Source organism: Heterocephalus glaber, unplaced genomic scaffold, assembly GCF_053883595.1.
Source record: "Heterocephalus glaber isolate CG9 unplaced genomic scaffold, H.glaber_assembly_v1.0 deba00000331, whole genome shotgun sequence".
Classification (NCBI taxonomy): Eukaryota; Metazoa; Chordata; class Mammalia; order Rodentia; family Bathyergidae; genus Heterocephalus; species Heterocephalus glaber.
Genome location: NW_028258142.1, coordinates 63,077,997 through 63,099,652, shown reverse-complemented (window position 1 = coordinate 63,099,652; position 21,656 = coordinate 63,077,997).

The window sequence follows — 21,656 nt, the reverse complement described above, 5'->3', positions numbered from 1 at the left end:
CCAGCGCTGACGAAGGCACTTGCGTGAAGTCTGCAGCATCTCGAATCCTGGCACGGTTGAGGAGCCCATAGGCTTCGCCATGTCAGATATGGATTGCCCTTCCTGAGCCACCACCTGCCCTAGACAGCAGATGCTAACCTAAGTGGCAGCTTCTGGGCAGCCTAATTGGTTGCAAACCGAATCAAATTTCCCCATAAGATCAACATTGAACCTAACCCTTGAATTTGATTCAGTTTCCAACCAATTCAGTTTGTGGAAAGAATCAAGTCTGTGAACTGAGGCACCACTGTGCTTTAGATTTTTCATTCTCAACTCCTTTTTAAATAAATAATATGCCATAGGTACCATCTCACTGATTTTTTTTTTCATGTAACAATATATTCTGGAGATTTTACTCTACTTTTATGCAGCAAGTCTTTCCTGAATGCCTAGAGAGCAGTTGCATGGCCATGAGGTGGTATTCCATTGAGTGGACACATTACTATATAACCACTCTCTTGTGGATACACAAGTGTTCAACCTTTTGTTATTACAAACAATGCTGTGATGGAAAACTGTGTGCATGTTATTCTGCACATGTGCTATTAGGACAAATTCCCAAAACTGAGATGGTTGAATGGAGCAGAATACATATACATGTGTGACTTTAATAATAAATTGCCCAATGTACACAGTATGCTGATTCACACCATTTGCAGCAATTTTTGATGTCTGTTTCTGAATACCAACTGAGTATGTTACTAAACATTTGGATTTTTTGCCAACATGGTAATTGAAAAGTACTATCTTGATGTAATTTTAATTTGCAATTTTCATTGAGAATGAGGTTTTTCATTATGAGTGACATTTTTCTTATGTTTAAGGTTCATTTGTGTTTCTTTTTATGTGAATTTGCCAATTTCTCTATTGCCACGTTAGTCTTTTTCTTACCAGTTTCTAAGAACTCTCTGTCTGCTAGGAAATTAGCTCTTTCTCCATGAGATGAATTGCAAATATTTTTCACATTTCACCTGTCTTTTGCCTTTGTTTATGAGTATTTACTTGGTTAGTTGGTTAGTTTAGGTTTGCCTTGCTTTTCATTTGTCATTTTTTAATTTTCTTTTTGATTTAGTAACATAATTAGAAAGGTCTTTGTAATGCCATGATGGCTGTTGCTGTATCCTTTTAGTGTTTTCATGGGTTTTATTGCTTGCATTGCCACTGTAACCACTTAACCTGTGCAGTTGACCGAGTTATGTTCAGATCATGAGAGCTTCGCCACTGTCCTGCTCCAGAACTTAGTCATCAGAAATTGAAATTCTGCTCATTGAGCAGCAGCTCCCATTACTCTCTCCCAAGCCCTAGTGACCAAAGTTCAGCTGTCTGTCTCTGTATCTGACTAGTCTAAGTGTCTCCTTTGGTGTCTGGTGGATTTAACTTAGCAAAACGCCGTCAAAGTACTCCTATGTTGAAATTTGTTTCAGAATTTCATTTTCAAATAATATTGCACTGTGCACATATACCCCTTTTTGCGTGTTTATCCACTCATCCACTGGTGGACAAATTAGCATGTCTTCAGGACTATCTGCATGTTAAATCATGACACTTGTGAACAGACATAATTTTCCTTCTTTGTTTCCAATTTGAATGCCATTCTATGACTTAGTAGGTATCCGCCCCTTCAATTTTTTGAAAAAGTTTAAGAAGAATTGGTGATAGTTTTTAAATGTTTGGTGACTTTCATCAATGAAGCAATATGATCCAGAGATTTCATGTGTCCCAGGGTTTTTGATTACTGATTCAGTCTCTTATTCCTTCAAGATTCAGTCTTGGTAGCTTTTGCATTTCTAAGAATGGATCTGTTTCATCTATGTTATCTAATTCCTTAGCATACAATTGTTCATAACAGTCTCTTATAATCCTTTTTACTTTTATAGAGTTGATTCTGATGTCCTCATTTTCCTTTCTGACTTTAATAATTTGAATTTTTCTTAGTAAGTCTAGTTAAAGTTTTGTCAAATTTATTAATTTTTTAGGAGAACTGTTGGTTGCCTTGATTTTTTTTGTCCTTTCTTTTACTATTTTATGTATCTTCATTCTTTTCTTTATTATTTCCTTCTCTCTGCTAGCTTTTGGATTTAGTTTGTTCTTCATTTTATAGTTTACTTGTAAAATCAGCTTGCTGGTTTGAGATTTTTTTTTAACTAAGCATTTTACAGCTATAAATTTTCCTCAGTACGTTTTTTGCTTCGCTGCGTAAGTTTTGTTATTTGTATTTTCATTTAAGTCTGTCTCTAAGTGTTTTCTGGATTTCCTTATGATTTCTTCTTTGACTTATTGATCGTTAAAGAGTGTGTTGTTAAATTTCTGCAAATTTATGAATTTTAAGTTTCCCTTCTGTTGCTGTTTCAAGTATTCTAGACTCAATCCTGCACAATTGCGTTCAGAGAAGATTCTTTATATGTTATTTTCTAAATCTTTTGAGACTTAGATTTGACCTAACATATGGTCTATCCTGACAAATGTTTCATGTCCATTAGAAAAGAATAAATATTCTGCTGTTGGGCAGAGTTTTCTGTATCGCATGTTAGATCTACTTGTTTATTCTGTTAATCAAATCCTGTTTCTCTACTGTCTTTTTTCTGGTTCTGTCCACCATAGAGCAGGGGATGAAGTCTTCAACTATTATTTCAGAGCACGGTACTTATCTTTTCAATTCTGTTAATGTTTGTATCACTTATTTTGAAGGTCTTTTAAGTGTGTTAATGTTTAAAATTGTTACATTGTCTTGCTGTTGGTGTTATTCATATATAATATCCATCTGTTTCTCTGTAATCTTTTTAAAATTTCAAGTGTATATTTTCCTGATAGGATAACCACACTCTCTTTTGGCTACAATTTGCACAGAGAAACTTTTTTCATTTTCAGTGTATTCATCTTCTTTCAGTCTATTTATGCCTTTGGATCTAAAGTGAGTCACTTGTAGAAAGAATAATATAATGGGAACTTTTTAATCTGCCCTGCCAGTCTCTTTTTTTCTCTCGTTTCCTGCAGTATTCTCTTCATTTGTGTCTAATTTTGTTGTGAAATTTTAGAATTCCTTTCCCACTTCCTTTTCTGTATTCTCTATAGATATTTTCTTTGTGGTCATGATGGGGATCATACCTAACATCCTAATGTTATAGCACTCTAATTTGAATTTATATCACCTTGACTTTAAGAGCATACAAAACTATTCTTATTTAGCTCTATCTTTTTCAGTTGCTGATAGCACAAGTTACATTTTTATGTATCGTATGTCTAAAAGCAAGGACTACTATTTCTTCCCTATTAGTTTTTTTAAACTGTGTAGATAAGCAGAGTTACAAAATAAAATTATAATTTTTAAAAATATTTCTCATTTTTATCTTTTCTAAAGAAGTTTATATTTTCATGCGCCTTCAAATTTGTGTCTAGCAGCCTTTCTCTTCAACTTGAAAGACTTCCTCTAACATTTCTTATAAAGAGGGTCTAGTAGAAATGAGTCCCTTCAGCTTTTGTTGGTTTCATAATGACTTACTATCAAATTTTTAAAAGATGGTTTTTATTTCTCTAGAATTATTGGCTATGATAGCTAACTGTGGTGTCAGTTTGAATAAGAAACGCCCAGCTGATTGGTTTAGCACGGTTCTGGTTGTGTCTGAATGATGGATGTCCTGAAGCAGGAGGACGTACCCTGGGTGTGAGTGGCACCAACCAATGGGCTTGTAGCACAGATGGAATAAAAAGGGAAAGAAGAAGGAAGTCTGGCCTCTGCTGGTTTGGAGGAGCTGCAGTTTTCACTGGACATCCATCTCCAGACTTCCAGCCCAGTCTTCAGCCTTCCAGCCCAGACCCTTTGGCTTTGTGATACAGATTTCCACAGAGCACTATAGTGAGCTCCAGGCCTTTGACTTTTGACTGGATCCTTCAGATCTCTGTCATACAGATGGCCCTTTGGCCTGTTCCTCTAGTGAACACTAACTGACACATTGGTTGACAGGTTTTATTTTCTTTAAGTACTTTATATCATCTTTCTGCTTTTTGACCTGCAAAGTTTTGCCTGAAAATCTTTTAATAATCTTCTCAACTATCCCTTGTATGTGGCAAGTGAGCTTTCTTTGGATACCTTCAAGATTCCTGGTCCTTGTCTTCTGAAAATCTAGTTATAATGTGTCTCTGTGGGTCTCATTCGAGTTCATTCTTGTTGGAGTTTGTTGGGCTTCTCAGATTTGTAGATCCATGTCTTTCTCCAAGGGTGGACGTTTCAGCCATTATTTCTCCTGATGATCTCTGTGCTCCCTCCTCTCTTTCCTTTGTTCCTTCCACAGTGTAGGGACTCCTATAATGTGCATATTGGTCCGCTGGATGGTGCCCCAAGGTCTCTTAAGCTCTGCTCACTTTTCTTCAACCTTGTTTCTTTGGTGTTCCCCAGACTCAATCATGTCAATTGTCTTATCTTCAGGTTTGCTACTTCTTTCTTCTGCCTGCTCAAATCTGCTTTTGATACCTTTAGTGAACTTTTATTTTTTAGTGAATTTTTCACTTTAGTTATTATATGTTTCAGCTCCAGAAGTTTTTGCTTCTTTTGCATTTCTATCTGATATTTCTACTTTATTCATACATCATTTTTCTTACTTTGTCCACATCTTCCTTCAGCTCTTTGAATACCTCTAAGACATTTGTTTTAAAGTCTGTCTGATAAGTCTGCCATCAATTATTTTGTAGGGATAGTTTCTGTTGATTTATTTTTCCCTTGACAGTTTTCTTGTTCTTTTATATGCTATGTGATTTGTCGTTTTTATTAAAAAACTGGACACTTGAATCTCAAAATAGTATTTCTATTAATCAGAGTATTCCCCTTCCCTAGGATTTGTTATTTGTTTTTTATAGTATCATAGTGCCTGAGATCAGCATGAGGAGTAATCTTAAGATCTTCTTAGCTCTTTTCTGAGCCTACATCTTTAGCTGGTCACGTACAGTGACTTGCTAAAATTCTTCCATGTATGCTATTGCTTTTAAATGCCCTAATCCTTAAATTCCTGGTGAAAGGGGGAAACAGGGAAAAATTAAAAGGAAAAATTTAAGGCACTGTCTTTTATATACCCTGGAAGCTACTTCAGCCCAGGAGGGTTACTATGAAGATCTCTATGCCTGAGCTTCCACTGTCTGAAGCAAGAATCAGCAACCAGGACACAGACCCCCAATATGTGGAGAACAAGCCCACCCTTTTGCTCACTCAGACTCCTGCAAGGCACCTAGGGAGTATGGGCACATCTGCCTGCCACATGGCTAGAAGATGGGAAATGGGCAGATGTTATTGCACTAAGAGCTGAAGTTGGCTAAAATTAACTATGATTTACCATCTAAGCCTTGCCCTGGAAGCTGCAAGACTCCAGCATTCCAAAATAGTCATATCAGTCAGATTGTCTAATGCAATTTTTTTCTTATGTGGGACGATTGATTCCTGGCACTTCCTGTCGTCTCTCTTCCCTGATAGCATCCCTATATTTTGCTTTTGAAGGTTTTGAGGAGATATAAGGCTTTGCCTGGCTGCCCAAATGAGTACTTAGCTTACTTTGAACTCCAGTAACTTTACTAAGATAGGTCTTGTCACTGATTCTCACCTGATGTGATATCTGGTGTGCCCTTTGCTCACCCAAGTCTTGACCCCTCTTCTGCATCCTGGGCACAGATCCTTGCTCTCTAGGGCTGGGCACATACAGATATCTGCCACTACTGGTCTGTTTATGTCTTCCCTCCCTTGCATACCCACTGACCAGTCACAGTTGCTTCTGGCTCCTCTTGCAGATGTACTAGGATCCAGAGTATCTGTACGCCTCCTGAAAATAGAATTCATAGTGTTTTCTTTGCTTATCTTCTCTGTTGTAGTTTTTGCTTTGTTTTGTTTTTTTTAATGAGTACATATTAGTAATACAGAATGGTAAGATCCATTTTTGGAATTTGGTAATTTTCCAGGAGAATGAAGCAAAACACTTGTGACCATTTTTCTAGCTGCTTAGCAGATTTGTTTTTTGTTGTTGGTGGTGGATTTTTTTGTTTGTTTGTGTGGGTTTTTTGGTACAGGGGATCAAACTCGGGAATTTGTGCCTGTGAGGCAGGGGGCAGAACCACTGAGCTAAGTCCCCAGCCCTGCTTAGCAGGTTTTAAGTGAACCATATGTAATACCCTTACCTTCTAGAAACTCAGTGCATCTTATGAAGCACAGCACACTTCTGCATACCACGGGGTGTGCTTAGGGAGAAGGAGAGGTAGCCCCCCTTGGTGGGGGCCTAGAGATGGAGAAGAAATACAAAGTGGGATAGATAAGAGCCGCTATAGCTTCAGACCAAATTGTGACAGAGGGCAACTGATTCTCCTGGAAATGAAAGACATGTTCAAGCAAAGATAGCACTTAAATTGGGCCCCAAATAGTGGGTGAAGTTGCAGCAAACACAAGTATGAGAAAAGCATCTCCTGATGGGCAGAATCAGCAATCAAAAGCACATTACGAGAGCAGTGCAGACATTTTCAGGGCACGGAGGCTGTCTGGCTTCATGGCGTGCAGGACACGTAGGAGACAGAAAGCAAGTCCAAAGCAGGACTGTGAGCCCAGGTCTTGGGCCCCAGGATAAGTGTAATTTCCTTATTCTACAATTAACCAGAGAGAGTTTGAGAATCAATTTAACTTAGTATGTGGTTTATTTGTTTTTTTTGTGTCGGGGGAGGGCGACATGGTTGCATTGGTGAGGTTGGAAGAGATTTGGAAATAGAACAGAGGCCATCCCAGGCTGCTTGGAGTGGCACCAAGGCTGGGTGCTGCCAGCAAGCACAGAGAGGAGGGGTGGGGACAGTGTCGACAGTGTCGGCTTCACCTGAGTGCAATACTGGGAAACAGCACAGGTGCAGGAATCCCCCAGCCTTTGTGTTCTAGAAACCACTTATTGTAAAGAAACGCCTTTCCCATTTGAATCACAGGGGACTCATTGTGGCTCCCATGAGCCTGGGACAAGGCCGGACCCAGGCCTTCCACAGTCCCACTGCCTCGTGGATGATTAGCTCAAATCTTCACCCACTGGGAACAAGGTCCTTGTTAACCAGACGTGGTGATTTTTCTCTTCCCTGGGCCCTAAAATGTGGTCAGCCTCAGCCTGAGTTAGCCAAGAGCCCCCTGGGGACAGAACATTCTCCAGACTGCAAAGAGAGGGTGCCTGTGCCCCTAGCCACACATACTCCTCCCTAGCCCCCAAGAGCGTCGTGTTGAACACCCTCCTGGGCAGCAGACCCTTCCCCACCTTACAATCTTTTGTTCAAAGTCTGTCTTTACTTGGTTTTCATTTGATAGTTGCAGGTATTTAGGACACAGCATCCACCAGATTTGGCTACTGATGGGATAAGAATTTGGGGAGAAGAGGGGACAGAGGAATCAAGCTGGGCCAAGAATTAGAGCCAGGGAGGCCAAGTGAACAAGAACTATGTCAGGGATTCTTCCCTGCGTCTTCTAGCCGTGATTTTAGTTTGCTTTGTTTATTTGCCTCCATGTTAATTTTTGGAAGAAAAGAACTGGGGAAACTTCTTCATGGACCTCACACTTCTGAGATGCATCCCACTGGAATCTTTTTCAATCTCCAGATAGTATCCATGGCACTGGGCCTGGTGATTTTTGCTTTGCATGCTTGCATTAGTCAGTTTTCAATCACTGGGTCAAGAAACCTGGGAAAAATCAACAGGAAAGAGAGAAAGGCTCGTTTTGGCTCACAGTTTCAGAGGGTTCCTGCCATGGTTGGCTGGCTCCACTTTTACGGCCTGTGGTGAGGAAGAGGATCACAGCAGAGGGATGTGACAGAGAAGAGCCTGCTCACCTTCTCGAAGCCAGAGAGCTGAGTGGGTAAAAGACCCAGAGAGGAAAGGTCCGAAGAAGACACAGTTGCCTGAATCATACTCCAGTGACCCGCTTCGCCCATGCAGGCCCACCTTCTAAGTTTTCCCTATCCCTCAACAATGCCACCAGATTAGGAATCCATTTGTAGTTTAATTTAGTGATAAAGTTAGAGCCCTCCTCATCCAATCACTTCCCAAAAGCCCATCAGCTGGCAACCCAGCCTCAGTATGATGAGCCTTTAGGGGAGACATTCCTCTTACCCATTTAAGAGTTCTGTGAATTTGGGGTAGAGGATGCCTAAGTCCAGATACCAAATAATGGTTATCATCAGGGCATTTTCATATGTGCACTGACATACTTCGTTCACCCTGCCTCCCTCTGTTGCCCTCCCTTGCCCTCCTCCCCTGCCTCCCTGCGGTCTGCTTCTTTAGAAGAAAGGATTTTGAGTGTTTTCATTGCAAAGAAAAGATGCTGATGGGTGTGTTGGTTACCCTGATTTGATCATTTCACAGGGTAATTTATGTATCAAAATGTGTTCCTTGTAAAGATATCCTAGCTGCCCTTCAGTTCCCACCCCTCAGTACCCTGCTGGTCAGTCCCCAGCTTCCTTCTTGTGCTTTTTGGCTTGCTGTCAGTAGCCTCAAAGCTCTTACCTCTTGGCATCTTCAGTGTGCTTCGTCTTCTCCACTTGGCAACTCACACCTCAGGAGAAGTCCATCCCAGGCTTCCCCTACCAACACTTCTCCAGCATCCTCTCCAGGTGATGACCAGAGAGCAAATGGTTGGGATCAAAAGCCCAGAGCACAGATGCTGGACAGCCAGATCCATCCCAGATCCAAGTTCCTCCTGGTATTTTAGCCCAGCCCCCTGGAATAATTTCCTGCTCTCCTTTCATGGAAATTAAAAATCCAAAATCACTAAAGTAGTCATATGTAGAACACAGGAACCTCAATCTCATGGAAATGGGGAATGGAAGTGGTTAGCAAAGGCTGGGAGGAGAGAGGGTCAGGAACGGGGGGAGGCCAGTTAAGGGATGTAGAGTTATAGTCAGATGGGAGGAGTACGTTTGGATGCTCTGTTGTATAGGAGAGAGTATAGACAACAATAATGTATCATATATTCCAAAATAGCCAAGAGATTTTTTCTTAACACCCATTTTATTCTTATAAGGGATGTTATTAGAAACAACGAACAATGTTACAAAGACATAAAATAAAACTGGAAAGTTTTTTAGGCAGGTAATGATTAGGTATAAGACAATTTAATAAAACCTATTCGATTTGTTATTTTTCCCATTGTGTTTCATTTGCCAGAATGTTCCAAATGAGATTTCATACTGCCTTTGAATAGTTATATAGATATATGTATTTTAACACACCTGTTTTCCCATCCCTTTCTAAGATTTGCAATGTTTTGATATTCTATACCACCTTTAATGATACTTCTATACAATATTTTTATTACAATCAACTCATTTCATTTTGCAGTGTTTTTATTAATACATGTGAGTTATACAGAATAATGGCTACCACTGTGGCATTTTCAAACATGCATATAGCATGCTTTGATCACACCCACCTTCCTCCATTGCCGTCCACTCCTCCTCCCTCTGATATCCTTCTTTAGAAGAAAAGATTTCCAGTGTTCTCACCTCAAAGAAAAGGTGATTGTTTGAGGTGATGAGTATGTTGATGACCCTGATTTGATCATATTTATGTAATACAACTCCACATTGTACTCCATAAATTTATACGATTCTAGTGTGTCCATCTAATAAAGGCTTTGGATAATTGTCCTTCCTGGACCCCACTGTTTCTCTATTCTCCCTGCCACCCTTACCCTTTGGGGTCATATTTTCTTGTTCTTCTGCCTTTGCATCCATTCCTGCATTTGTTCTTACCATTTGAAAATCTTACAACCTCTGCTCTTTGTACACAGTTCTGCATCTCAACATTGTGAAGGGAATTTGGGGATCCAGCCCTCCCCAGTTCCTGGATGCCATGATGAGCAGCTTCTTCACCCACATACTTCTGTCATGCTGTACGGTGTCACTACTGGCCCAAAGACAATGGCACCAAACCACCATGGACTAAACCTCTGAAGCTGTGAGCCAAAAGGAACCTTATCTGCTTTTAAGTTGAATACCTCAGGTATTTTGTCACCTATGGAAAACTGATTAACACAAACGGCTGTTTGGTAAATAACTTCCCAAAAATAGCTTCTCTGTACTATGTTAAATTTAGTTTTAAAAACTTCAAGCATCAACCCCCAGCCTCACTTCCTACCACGTCAGAGTAGTGAGAAAGTTTGGGTTTAGTCAAACCCAAGGAGTCCACCCTGCATTGTTTCTGGGTTCTTGCTGGCACCCTGTGTGGTGAGATCATGCACTGGTGGTGCCTAACAGATACCCCATGGGACCCTCAGCCCCTGGACACACAGTGTTCTCTGCCTGCTGCTCCAAGTGTAACTGTTTTCCAACCTTTTTGAAAAGTAGTTTTCAACACACTGTGGAAGTCTCCCCACTTCTGGATGCACCCTCTTCCAGTACTAGCAAAGTCTCTGTAAAGCATAACTATGTCAGGGAGACTTCCTCCAGTTTGGGTAGTAACATACTTGTAAAGGTATATAAATGTGCAGCATTTTAAGGTAAATTTAATGTTTTATGTGGAAGAGAAAATTGATTATTTCAAGGCCATTCCAGAAAGCAGAACTGGAGATAATGGACAGAAGTATCAGGAGGTGGCTTTATTTGTCCAAAGAAAACCTAGCTAGCATTCTTGGCCATGCCCAATGGCAGTATGTGTTGGTCCGTGTTCTGTCACTGTGACAAAATTCCTGAGACAATCAACCTGAAAAGAGGAAACATTGAGTTGGAGGTGTAGCTGAGTGGGAGAGCACTTGCCTAGCATGCAGAAAGTTCAGTGGACCGTAATATTGATTATGCCCAAAGCAGGCTGTGAAGAGTTAACCCCACTTTTGAGAAGTGAGTCTGGCTGAAGCCTATGTGCCAAGGTCAGAGTAACTCCCTCCCAAGTTCCATTCCCAGGCCTGGAACCTTCAGACTAGAAGGACACTGTTCTAATTACAACCATATATTTTGTCCATTCTGTTCCTAATGTGAGAATGCTTTGTCTTGTCCTTTAAAAGCCTTGTTTACATTAATTTCCATAGAAACCACACATCACCTTTACCCCAGTGGATTGCCAATAACAGTCAGTGCCTGGGACTGGCCAGCGCCTTGTCGGTTGCACTGGCATTGGTCAGCCTGACCCCTGCTTTCTCTCTCCTAGTTCTGTCTCTGAGCGCATTCTTTTTCTCAGGCTTGCGTCGCACACTGGGCAGGTGAGTACTGGAAACTGACTACAGGGGTCTCTGACAAGAAAGTCCTGGGTACAATCCCCAGTACAAAGAAGGAAGAGAAGAAGGGACAGAGGGAGAGAGGGAAGAAGGGAGGGAGGGAGGGAGGAACGGCAAGCTACATTTACCTTAGCTCACTGGTTTGGAAGCTTCCATCCCATCTGTGATCAATTGGCCCCATCCCTTGGGATCATGACAGACAGCACATCATAGTAGAACTTGATGGTGGCTGCTCATTTGATAGGAGCCAGGAAGTGAAAGAGAGTGAATAAAAGGAAGTGTAGTGGCTGAAGCCCCAATATCCTCATTGAAGGCCATGCCCACCATGACCTCACATCCTCATACTAGGCCCCACCCCCTAAAGGTTCCATCACTTCCCAATAGAACTACAGGCTGGTGACCAATCCTTTAACACACTGGGCCTTTGAAGGACACATAAGATATGACCCATCAGAAGGGTTTGGCTCATGGATGTGACACTGTTGGAAGGCACTTGTAGCTGGAGAGGGGCCCCTGCACCCAGAGCACCCCAGGGTCCCTGGGTCCTGAGAGGACAGCACAGTGAATGGGTCGGCAGTGTGGACAGAGTCCTAGTCCCTCTACCTGGTTTCCTAATCCCTCTTCCAATGCTTCTAATTTCCTGACCATGGGTGGCTCTCTGGACACCTCTGCCTCAAAGGCTTCCTCTGGAATGAGCTTGACACTTTTGAGGACCTGACACTGGGAGAAACAGAGACATAAAACCATCAGTGACAGATACACAGGAAGTGTACACAATTGTTCATTACACGTGAGTAAAGAAAAGATTTCGAAGGCGTGTGAGAGATACCAAGGAAGATGGGTTTGTGGCATCTTTTTCTTGCTAAGCAATAAACAAGATACTGAAAATGCAGTGAGAAACGAGAGGGACGAGGAGGCCCTGACCCTGGCAGCCAGAGCCAGGAGCCAGAGAGGCACAGCTGCTGAGAAGTGCTCACGCGGTCTGCAGCCTGGTAGATGGGAGGGACAGGGAGAGGCCAAGTGGAGGAGCTGACCCTGCCGAAGCCACTTCGAGCCTTGGCTGATCTGAGAAAGGACCAGCCCCGAATGGTCACTCATTGATTCATTCCATTTCCCTAACATGATAGACTCTGAAGTTTCTCAGGCACAAACATGTATGTTTTTTAACTTAACCTAGTAAGGACTTTATTCAATTAGAAGCCTACGTAAGTTCTCCGAATTGTTGCAAGTTCTGTTCTTGTACTCTCTGAATAAAAGTACGGAGGAATAAAGCAGTATTACTTTGTGTCCTTGTTGGAAATAGGGTCTATGATCACATTTCACTTTTTTCATTATTTTTACCACGTAAGCTGAAATACCTAAGGAATTGTATAAGGATTAGTGTCGTAATGCATAATTTTGTAAAGCATGTTTGAAGGCTCTCTCGGCAGAGTTATTTTCTTTGGTGAGCTACAAATGGCAAAACTCATTTGGTATAAATTAATATCTCTGATTATGCCTAATCCAGAGATAATGGAGGAAAAAAAAAATCAACTTGCTTCTAAAAGAGCTTTTCCAGGTTAACTCATCATATTCAGCCTGGAAATACAAAGTGAAAGAGTCAAAGCTGTTTCACTACCCAAAATAGGGGCATATTCTTTTCCACATTCTGTAATTTCTTAAGCTCTTGCTGGTTCAATTTATAGAGCCCCAAGTCTAAGCATGGTGTTCAGAGCCTGTTCCCCAGGCTGAGCTCGGGCCCGGCATATGTGGAAAATGTTTTCCAACTGGAAGGACAGGAGCCATGTCAGGAAGGCACCCTGGGAGACCAGGCAGGGTCTCCAGAGTCCCCGGTGGCAGTGGTGCCACCACCAGCCCTACCTTTCTCTTTGCTCCGAGCCTCACAGTTCACCAACCCAGCCTCTGCCCGCAGCGTCCCTTCCAGAGCCCAGTCTGATGGATTCTCCATACATGGAGCTCTGTCAGGCTCCCCATGAACTTCCAGAAAATGCTTCAGGTGCTCAGGAGCTCAGGGTCTCCATGGTGTCCAACCAATCTGCTCCACAGCCTTCCCACCCCATTCCGGATATGCTGTCCTGTCTCAGACTTGCACACAGCCCCTGGGCCCATGTGTGGGCCAACGCTTCCCCTGCCTGGAAGGCCCACAGTGTCCACTGACAGCTTCTGCTCCCTGAGAGTCAGCTCGAGGACGACCCTCTCTCCCATCATTACTCCTGTGCCTCTCACCCAGAGCTCAGCTTGGGATTCTGGCCACCATGGTGTCCAGGGCCAGTTGTTCCTACATCTGGCTTTCCGCCGGGCGTTAGTTAGGGTAGAAACAGATGCTGCTGCTCCTCTCATCAGCACCAGCACAGCAGTGGATGAGTGAGTGCACTGTTGGGAAAGCCCAGCATCCAGGGCTCTGCAGCAGGCGGTCCTGGGCCAGAGTCGGGGAGCAGCACAGGGTGAGGAAGCGGCCCCAGCCAGCTGTCTGCACACGGACCACCTGTGCAGCTAGATTCAGCCCCAGACTCCCTGGGCTGGCAGTGCGGGTGTTTTCAGGTGATCTGACTTTTTCCAACCGAGCAGTGGGCTAGGTAATTCCTTGCTGTTCCACATTCATTTCTACAACTTTTCATTCTGGCTGTGAATTTTTCAGTAGTTTTTACTTCCTTCATCATCCCCTTTCTCCACTCTAGTTTTAGAAAAATGTAACTGTGAAGATAATTAACAGGCTAATATCATAGGTAGCTCGAGTGCAGGCAGAAGGCAGCTGGTGTCATGCGGCTGATGGTGAGACTTTCAGGGTCCTTTACGAGCACTCAGCAGTGCTCTCGGCGTCTGATGGTAACAGAGCCCTGCATATCCTGAGGACTGAGTAGACAGGCTGTGCCATGGAGAAACTTACCATCCACCCTCTCATTGGCTTCATGAGTGTGGATTAATCCCCTACAAGGGGCAAGGGCTTTGCTAAGGGCCAGGTGGTCAGTCGTAGGGACACAGGCAAGCAGACCTAAATTTAAGTGCAGTTTGTGATAAATGACAAAAAAGGGCAGAACGGGATAGGGTGAAAGGCGGGGGCGAAAGCAGTGTGTGGCAGGACCCTAAATGACAGCAGAGTCAGAGGGGCCCTGTCTGGGAAGCACCTTTTTAATTCAGCTCCTCGGACGAGGCCGTGCTGCAGGGGGAGGGCATTCCGGGGGGAGAGAGAGCGGTCTCCACTTCAGGTGACAACTCAGAGTCCTGCAGGGGCCAGGACAGGAGCAGTGAGGAGGACAGAGGCCCAGACAGCTCAGAGAGGGGACGACAAGGACATTAGCAGAGAGCAGTGCTTGCCCTCTTTTCACACAAACCTCACTGAATCTTCACATGCACTGTTTACTGCTCCTGTCTCAAATGAGATGGCATTTATGGAGGAGGAAATACGGGTTTGCAGAATTAAGTAACATGCCCAAAGTCACATGGTTCAACTGGAATAGCTGGAATTAAAATGCAGCTCTCTCTGGCTCTCAAGCCACAGCAGTGTGTTTCAGGAAAAATAAAGTAATTTCTGTGGTGGAGGCACACATCCTTCCGGGCAAACAGGAAGGGGTATTTTACTCCAACCAGGAAAGACCAGGACCGGGACACAAGGCCTTCCTTCCTCACAGTGAAACAAGAGGGGACGTGGAGTGATGCATCGTGCAGGGCCGAGGACCTGTGTCCCAGCAGGGCAGAGGACTGTGGCCTGTGCTGTTCACAACCTGACCTCGGCTCATTTTTATTTGGTAAATGGGACCCATTAATACCCGTGTCTGTAATCAAAATTAATAATGACAAGATGCAGGGAACAGGACCCACTCACCCTTTTCATGCGGACTCAGATGATTCTGGTTTTGTGACCAAATGCCATTTGTTTAGAGCTGAAGTTGTTCAGGCCTACTGAGGGCCAAGCCGCCAGAGTTCCATGTGCATGCGAACTGTGCTACATATCACCTGTCTTGCTACTTCTGTTTTCTTCGAGGTTCTAGATTTCTTCGGGTAAAAGGCTCTCAGAAATGTAAGCGCAGACGCCAGACCAAGAGCAAGAAGTAGATGCCGTGCCATTTGTCTTCTGCAGCAGGCATGGACAGCTATGGGTGTGCCCAGGCCAGAGAGCTCCCCACGGCCTCCCTCGGAGTCCACGCGGGCACTGTGCCAGGGTCCGCTCCTCCAGCCACTCCAGCCCTCGCTGCCCAAACAGTCTTCTTAAAGCGCCACTTGACATCCGGCTTCCCCCAGCCAGGGAGGCACAACCCGCACCCCTCCCCATAACGCCTGCAGCCCTCACTTTGGCCCCCATTTGTCCCTCGGGCCGTCTCTGTGCACCCCTTGGTGGTCCCCACAGAGAGGCCACAAGTTCATCTCCCGCCCCAGCCAAGGCGGTTGTGTCTTTGCCCCCAGTGGACCCTAACTCGGTCTCCGCCTGCTCCCTCCCCTGCTGTCCCTACTCCTGCAGAGCTCCCAGCAGCATTCTCACAGCCGCGCGGTGCTGCAGTCCTCAGCTGACCCAGCTCCTGCTGAGTGCCGGGCGCGGGTGCTGTCCTACAGGGTGCTGTGCTCCAGTGGAGGCTGTGCTGCTGATCCTGAGACCGGGAAGGGCAGCACCCGGGGGCTTCTGGGAGCCGTGGAGGCTCGGATTCCCTCCACCAGATGAGCAGGGTGGGGGTGATGTTTGCCCACTTGCATCCCCGTGTCTGCAGCCGCAGAGGTGAGCCACAGGAGTATCTAGCCAGCTCTTCGTAAGGGCTGTCAATACGGTATAAGTTACACTCTCAGGTTCTGGAGAATGCAACTAAATTAGAAACGAGTCTACGAACTCTGGCGGGGGCGCTCGGTGGCCAGAATCCGACCGCGAGACGCAGAGTGTGCAGGCGAAATGAGACTGCTGGTCACTGCAGGGGGGGCTAGGGGAGTGATGGCTAAGACAAGTGGCTTCCTGAGGCCTAGAGCATAAGCAGCTTCCCCCACCTCTTCTGGGCCCAGATAAAGGAACAGAATATGCAGGTGCTGACACCAGGAGCCCTGGAGCCCGGTTTCCTTTCCACAGAGAAGGGGACTATAAACTAAAGATGGCTACAAGTGATAAATTGGCTTCTCGTTTCACTCCAGTATGGTGAGAGAGCTCACTTCGTAGGATTTCCAGTTCTTTGGATATGTTAAGAACCTCCAGAAAAAATGTTGGCTAGGACTTAGAGTATTAAGTCTCTGCATCTTATTTCTGAAATTTTGATGTTACACCCTTCAGTATTTTTCTTGCTGAAAATTTTGTTAAAGGTGATGTTGATAGCTTACAAAGCTCTGTATTTTAAAAATTACCAATAAATATTAAATTTAATTTTAAAAATAACATCAAGAATCAACAAATGGGATCATACCAAGTTAAAAAGTCTCTGCACAGCAAAGGAAACAACAGAGTGAAGGAAGACAACCTAGAGAAGGGGAACATTCTTACCAGCTATTTCTTGGATAAAGAACTAATATCTAGAATATGCAAAGAACTTAAAAAAATTAGACTGCCCAAAATAAAATTCCCAATCAACAGATGAGCAACTGAAATGAATAGAGATTGTTCAGAAAACATACAGATGACCAATAAAAACATGAAAAAATGTTCAACAGCTCTGGCCACTAGAGAAATGCAAGTTAAAACGACAGTGAGGTTCTGTCTTACTCCAGAAGGAGTGGCTGTTATTAAGAAATCAAATAATAGCAGATGCTGATAAGACTGCAGAGGAAAAGGTAATATTGGTGGGAATGTAAACTAGTACAACCGCTATGGATATCCATGTGGAAATTCCTCAAAAAAACTGAAAATTGAAATTCCACTTGAGCTGAGGCAGGAGGATTGCTGAAAGTTGGAGGCAGAAATGAAACCATTTTTGTGCACAGGGATGATGGGAGGAAAAGCTGAACAGATGTGGTAAGCAAAGGCCGTCTCTTCTGACGGGAACGTGCCTCCCACATGAAATCCTAGGAAGCTTGCATCCAGCCCCTGCCCTATACCACTGTAGCAAAGAACTGTGTTCTGAATGGGTCCCATTCTGTTGGACAGCACTGGAGCCAGGGTGTCGCTGGTCCTGTCCCAGGGTCACCTGGCATGGGATGACCAGGTCGCTGTTCCGGAAGCAGCCAAGAAGGCCCTGACTTAGACGTGCATCAGCTCCCTTCTCTTCACTCTCACCCCTAAAAGGCAAGCTGCTACTATTTGTGTGTTTGTGTGGGTGGGTGGGCATTTCATAAAAAGCAGTGTTAGAAAATAAGAGCATTTTAATAATGTTCGTGTTGGCAGAAGACAGAGTCAGGTGTGCTGTCACCATGTGCTCAGACCCTGCTGTTGCGATGGGGAATATTTAGAAAATGCTGGCAGAGCTTTTAATAAACCATGGGCACGAGGAAGCGTCAACATGAGGTTGAATACTGGTGGGAAGGACACCAGTGAGGGCGATGGGTTGGTAAAGGGGAATGAACAAATTTCCCAAGCAAGTGACCCCTCCTGCCCCCAAGCCCTGAGAGTCTTCCAGGAATAAAACTGCCCCTTATTTTCTGCCTTCCTGCAGGTTGGCATTCTCATACTAAACACCCCTCATACCCAAAAAAGCTTCATTGCACTGAACTGTATTCGACCCTGGAATAGCAGGGCCATCTGAAATGTCTTAAAAGACCATGTAAGTGTATTAGGGCAATGAGTGCGATTCTTTGGGGGATAGCCAGGGTAAATAATTGGGGCCAGTATCACATGACTGCACTGCTGAGTCCCAGCGTGGAGCAGTCACCTATTTTAGAATACTCCCCACTTGCATTTACGGTTGGAAGTTTCATACACTGGAGAAAAAGCAACTTCTTTTTGGTGGTTTTACTGTTATTCAAACTGGAAGATGATGACAGAAGGAAGCCAAAGGAAATGGTAAACACACTTGATTATGTAACTAACAATACCAGGGAGCCTTTATATGACTATATTTTTGATGGGGTAAAAACTTTTCAGGCATTTCAAGGGCGACTCCATTTCAGATTGTGTAGAGACAGACTCCATCTTCCCCCATCTTTAATATATTAGTTCAGCAAAGGTAACTGTGGCTGCTTCTGTCCCCATTTCTCTCTTGGTGAAAAAATGAAGTACTGTGCTGGGGTAATTTGCATTCAGGGTGACTCTGAACCTGGTTTCTGAATTGTTCCTGGACTTTGGCTTTCTCGAATCATAGATAATGATCTAGGTGTCAGCTATTGGTCAAAATCACGCTGGTGCATTCTAGGTAGGGAAATGAGACCTGCTACTTGGGCCTCCAACTGGCCTTTTCTAATGATTAGGGAAGAATCGTTCTTGACTCTGCTCCCTTCCTGGGAGCTCTATAGCAGCACCGCTGGAAGGAGAGACAGTTTAATGGAAGTGTGTACCTGCTGCTTGAAACTTGGCAGCCTATTTAGAAACTTTTCTGAAATTTAAGCCAAGAGCTCCTATCGTGCAAAGCTTGAATGAGAGCAGAAGGCTTAGGGCAGCACACAGAGGAGACAGACAAGCTGGGGAAGGGCCATAGGGCTCGACCCCATGGGGGAGAGCATGGGAGGGAGGGAGCTGTGGGAAGCAGAGGGCGGCCTTCACTCGGGCTAACAAAATGTGGGTGACCTTAGGAGACTCGGTGAGACGCTCTGCTCCTTCTGTCCCCAGGGGTCTCTCTGCCTGTGTCCGCCCGAGTCGATCACAGCTCCCAGGGCCCAGCTCTCAGGCAGTGCTCACTCCTTTTCAGGGAGGAAAACTAGGCACAGAAAAGGGCTGGAGTATCCTAAGTTACCCGCTTGAAGATGGCACAGTTGGGGTTCAGGGAAAGGCTGTGCGGCATCGGGTCTGTGCCTTAACTGCTGTGTTGTCTTTATCAGAGAACGAGGGCCTTCTAAGCTCTAAGGAATGTGGTCAACAACGGAGAGGAGAGAGCTGGTGGGGGCCGAGCGCTGAGCGCTGGGGAAGGAGTTCCTCACCTCCCTGAGAGGCGGGGGTGAAGTCTTGCAGTGGGATATGCCTGGGGTGGAGAACTAGGACAGAGCACCAAGGACAGCGCTGGGCGGGAGGGACCAGGAAGACAGACTTATGGAGCCTGGACAGGAGTGAATTCGGAGGCCTACCTCCTGCCTGGAGTCAGAGCGAACCGGGTGGCTGCAGGCGTGACTGAGCGTGTCTGTCTAGGAGCAGCAACCACAGTGCAGACCAGAGCAGCCACGGCCCGTTCATTCTCCACTTTCCCTGAGAGCCAGGGTGCAGGCGACTCCCAAAGGCGACCCCAGCGAATCCCTCCCCGCGCTGCCCGGGGAGGCTGAGTCTACAACGTGGCTCAGCCTGGGGTGACCCAGACCGAGGGCCTGGCAGAGCCGCAGCCTCAGCAGTTGAGAGGCGCGGGTCAGGGAAGGCCCACTGCCCCCATCTGGGTCCCTTCTTCACCCTTCTTGGCCTCCATGGTGGGGTGTGCTAGGAAGTGACAGGAGTCCAAGGAGCAGGGACAGGCGGGTCACCCTAAAACGGGCGCATTTCTCCAAAGAGCATGCAATGCAGGAACGGACCAATTCATACTCCTCTCAATCTGCACTGTGCCCTCTCGCTCCGCTCCGGGAGCATGGCCGTAAGGGAAACCCACCCCGAGCCACCCTGTGGCCATGCCAAATGGGAGCCAGCCACATTTTAGTTTTGGTTTTGGCTGCTTGAGGCTGTCTCTAGCGTCCGCCCGGAACGAGCCAGGCAGGACGGAGCCCCGGCCTCACTGTGGACTTCTGCTCCAGCCTCGCCCCTCCTGCTCTTCGGCAGTGATTTCACTCAACCGTCCTCCTAACCTGTCTTTCCCAAGGTCTCCCTCACTCACAAAGCCTTCAGCAAAGTCCACAAAACAACACAGAAATGACTAAAAGTAGGTTAGTGGGAAGGTGAGAAGCAGAGCTTGGGGAAAAGTTCTAAGCCAGAGTGTGATGTGAGGATTTAACCAAGTGCACTGCTAAACTAGGCCACTGAAATCTATTACACCAATATTTTCTCTGGCAAGAGACTGCTTGCTGGATTTGCATTGAGTTTCACTTAATTCCTTGTTAGAAAACCTTTCCATTAGCTGTGAATTTTACTTAGACCAAGGGCTGCAACCCAGCCAATGCATATTAAAATCAACAATTAAGCATAATCACATTAAAATATTAAAACATTGCAAGCTACTCAGAATAATAAAAATTTTTTACATAAAGTCATTGCATGAATTAATCTGGTGTTTGTCAGACACCTAATGAAGAAGGTCTGGCAGGAATGCTGGGGATTTCTCTTGCTGAGCTATAGTGGCCCCGCAACAGGCCCCAGCATTGGGGAGGGGAGGCTGGGACTCCATTAAGCTGCAGCAGTAGAGGCAGTTATGGCTGATGATGTCCTTGGCTGAGCACCTCTGCAGCATAACAGCCTAATTCCAGCAGCCATAACAATTATTCTAAAGTAATTAAAATACAAATCGAATTTTAGGCTATGCAATACAGTGTAATAAAAGCCATTCTATGATTGTGGGAGGGGCCTCATGTAATAGAAGTACTTGTGGTATCTTCCAAAATTTCGTTTTTAAAATACAGAATGTTAATTATATTTAACCTAAGCCGGTGTTTGAATTTAAGTCATTAAAAATTCTAGTTTCTACCAAGCATTTTTTCTGTAAAGCATTTTAAAGCAATCCTGCATGTAATACTCGCTTGTTTAGCTCTTTTTCCACAGATAAGAAAGGTAAATGTTAGGCTGCTGGACAAAAATTATCAGACATCTTCAGTCTACAATGTCCAGAGTGACGAAGTGTGAACACGAATCCTGTCGATATGCACGTATGTGTACCCATTTTAAAACGTCACACTGGCACATTTCAGGGTTTTTGGTAAGTAAAAGGTGCAGTCACTGGTTCTGCAGAGATGTTAGGTCTGGCAATGCCCAGGCTGATTCAGTGAGGATTTCCAGGGTCGTGAATGGGGAGTGGCGTGGCAGTCGTACCAGGTCCCTCCCTGTCCCTGGCCCTGTCTGTTCCCTTCTCTCCTCTTGTGGATCTAGCTTCTGTGCAAAGACCCTGAGGGTAACGAGAAAGGAGGAACATCCACTGACTCACGTGCTGTTTGTCTCTGAGGACTTCTGGGTCCTTGCATGGGTTCCGTGGAGACAACAGACACAGGTCCACTCCAGCCCACAGTGCCAGCAGGCATGCAAAATAAATAAATAAAATAAAATAGACACCAAAACCCAGGGCAGCTCAGTGTTCAAGAGAAGATAGACATCTACTTTTCAGGTGCAAATCTCTTGGTTTTTAAATGCTTGTAATGAATTACAAATGTACAAAAGCTGCCTTGGCCAAATAAAACTGTGTGTGACCACACGTGGCCTCCTGCGCACCAAGGCTACCTCTGAACTAGTACAGGATGCTGAACA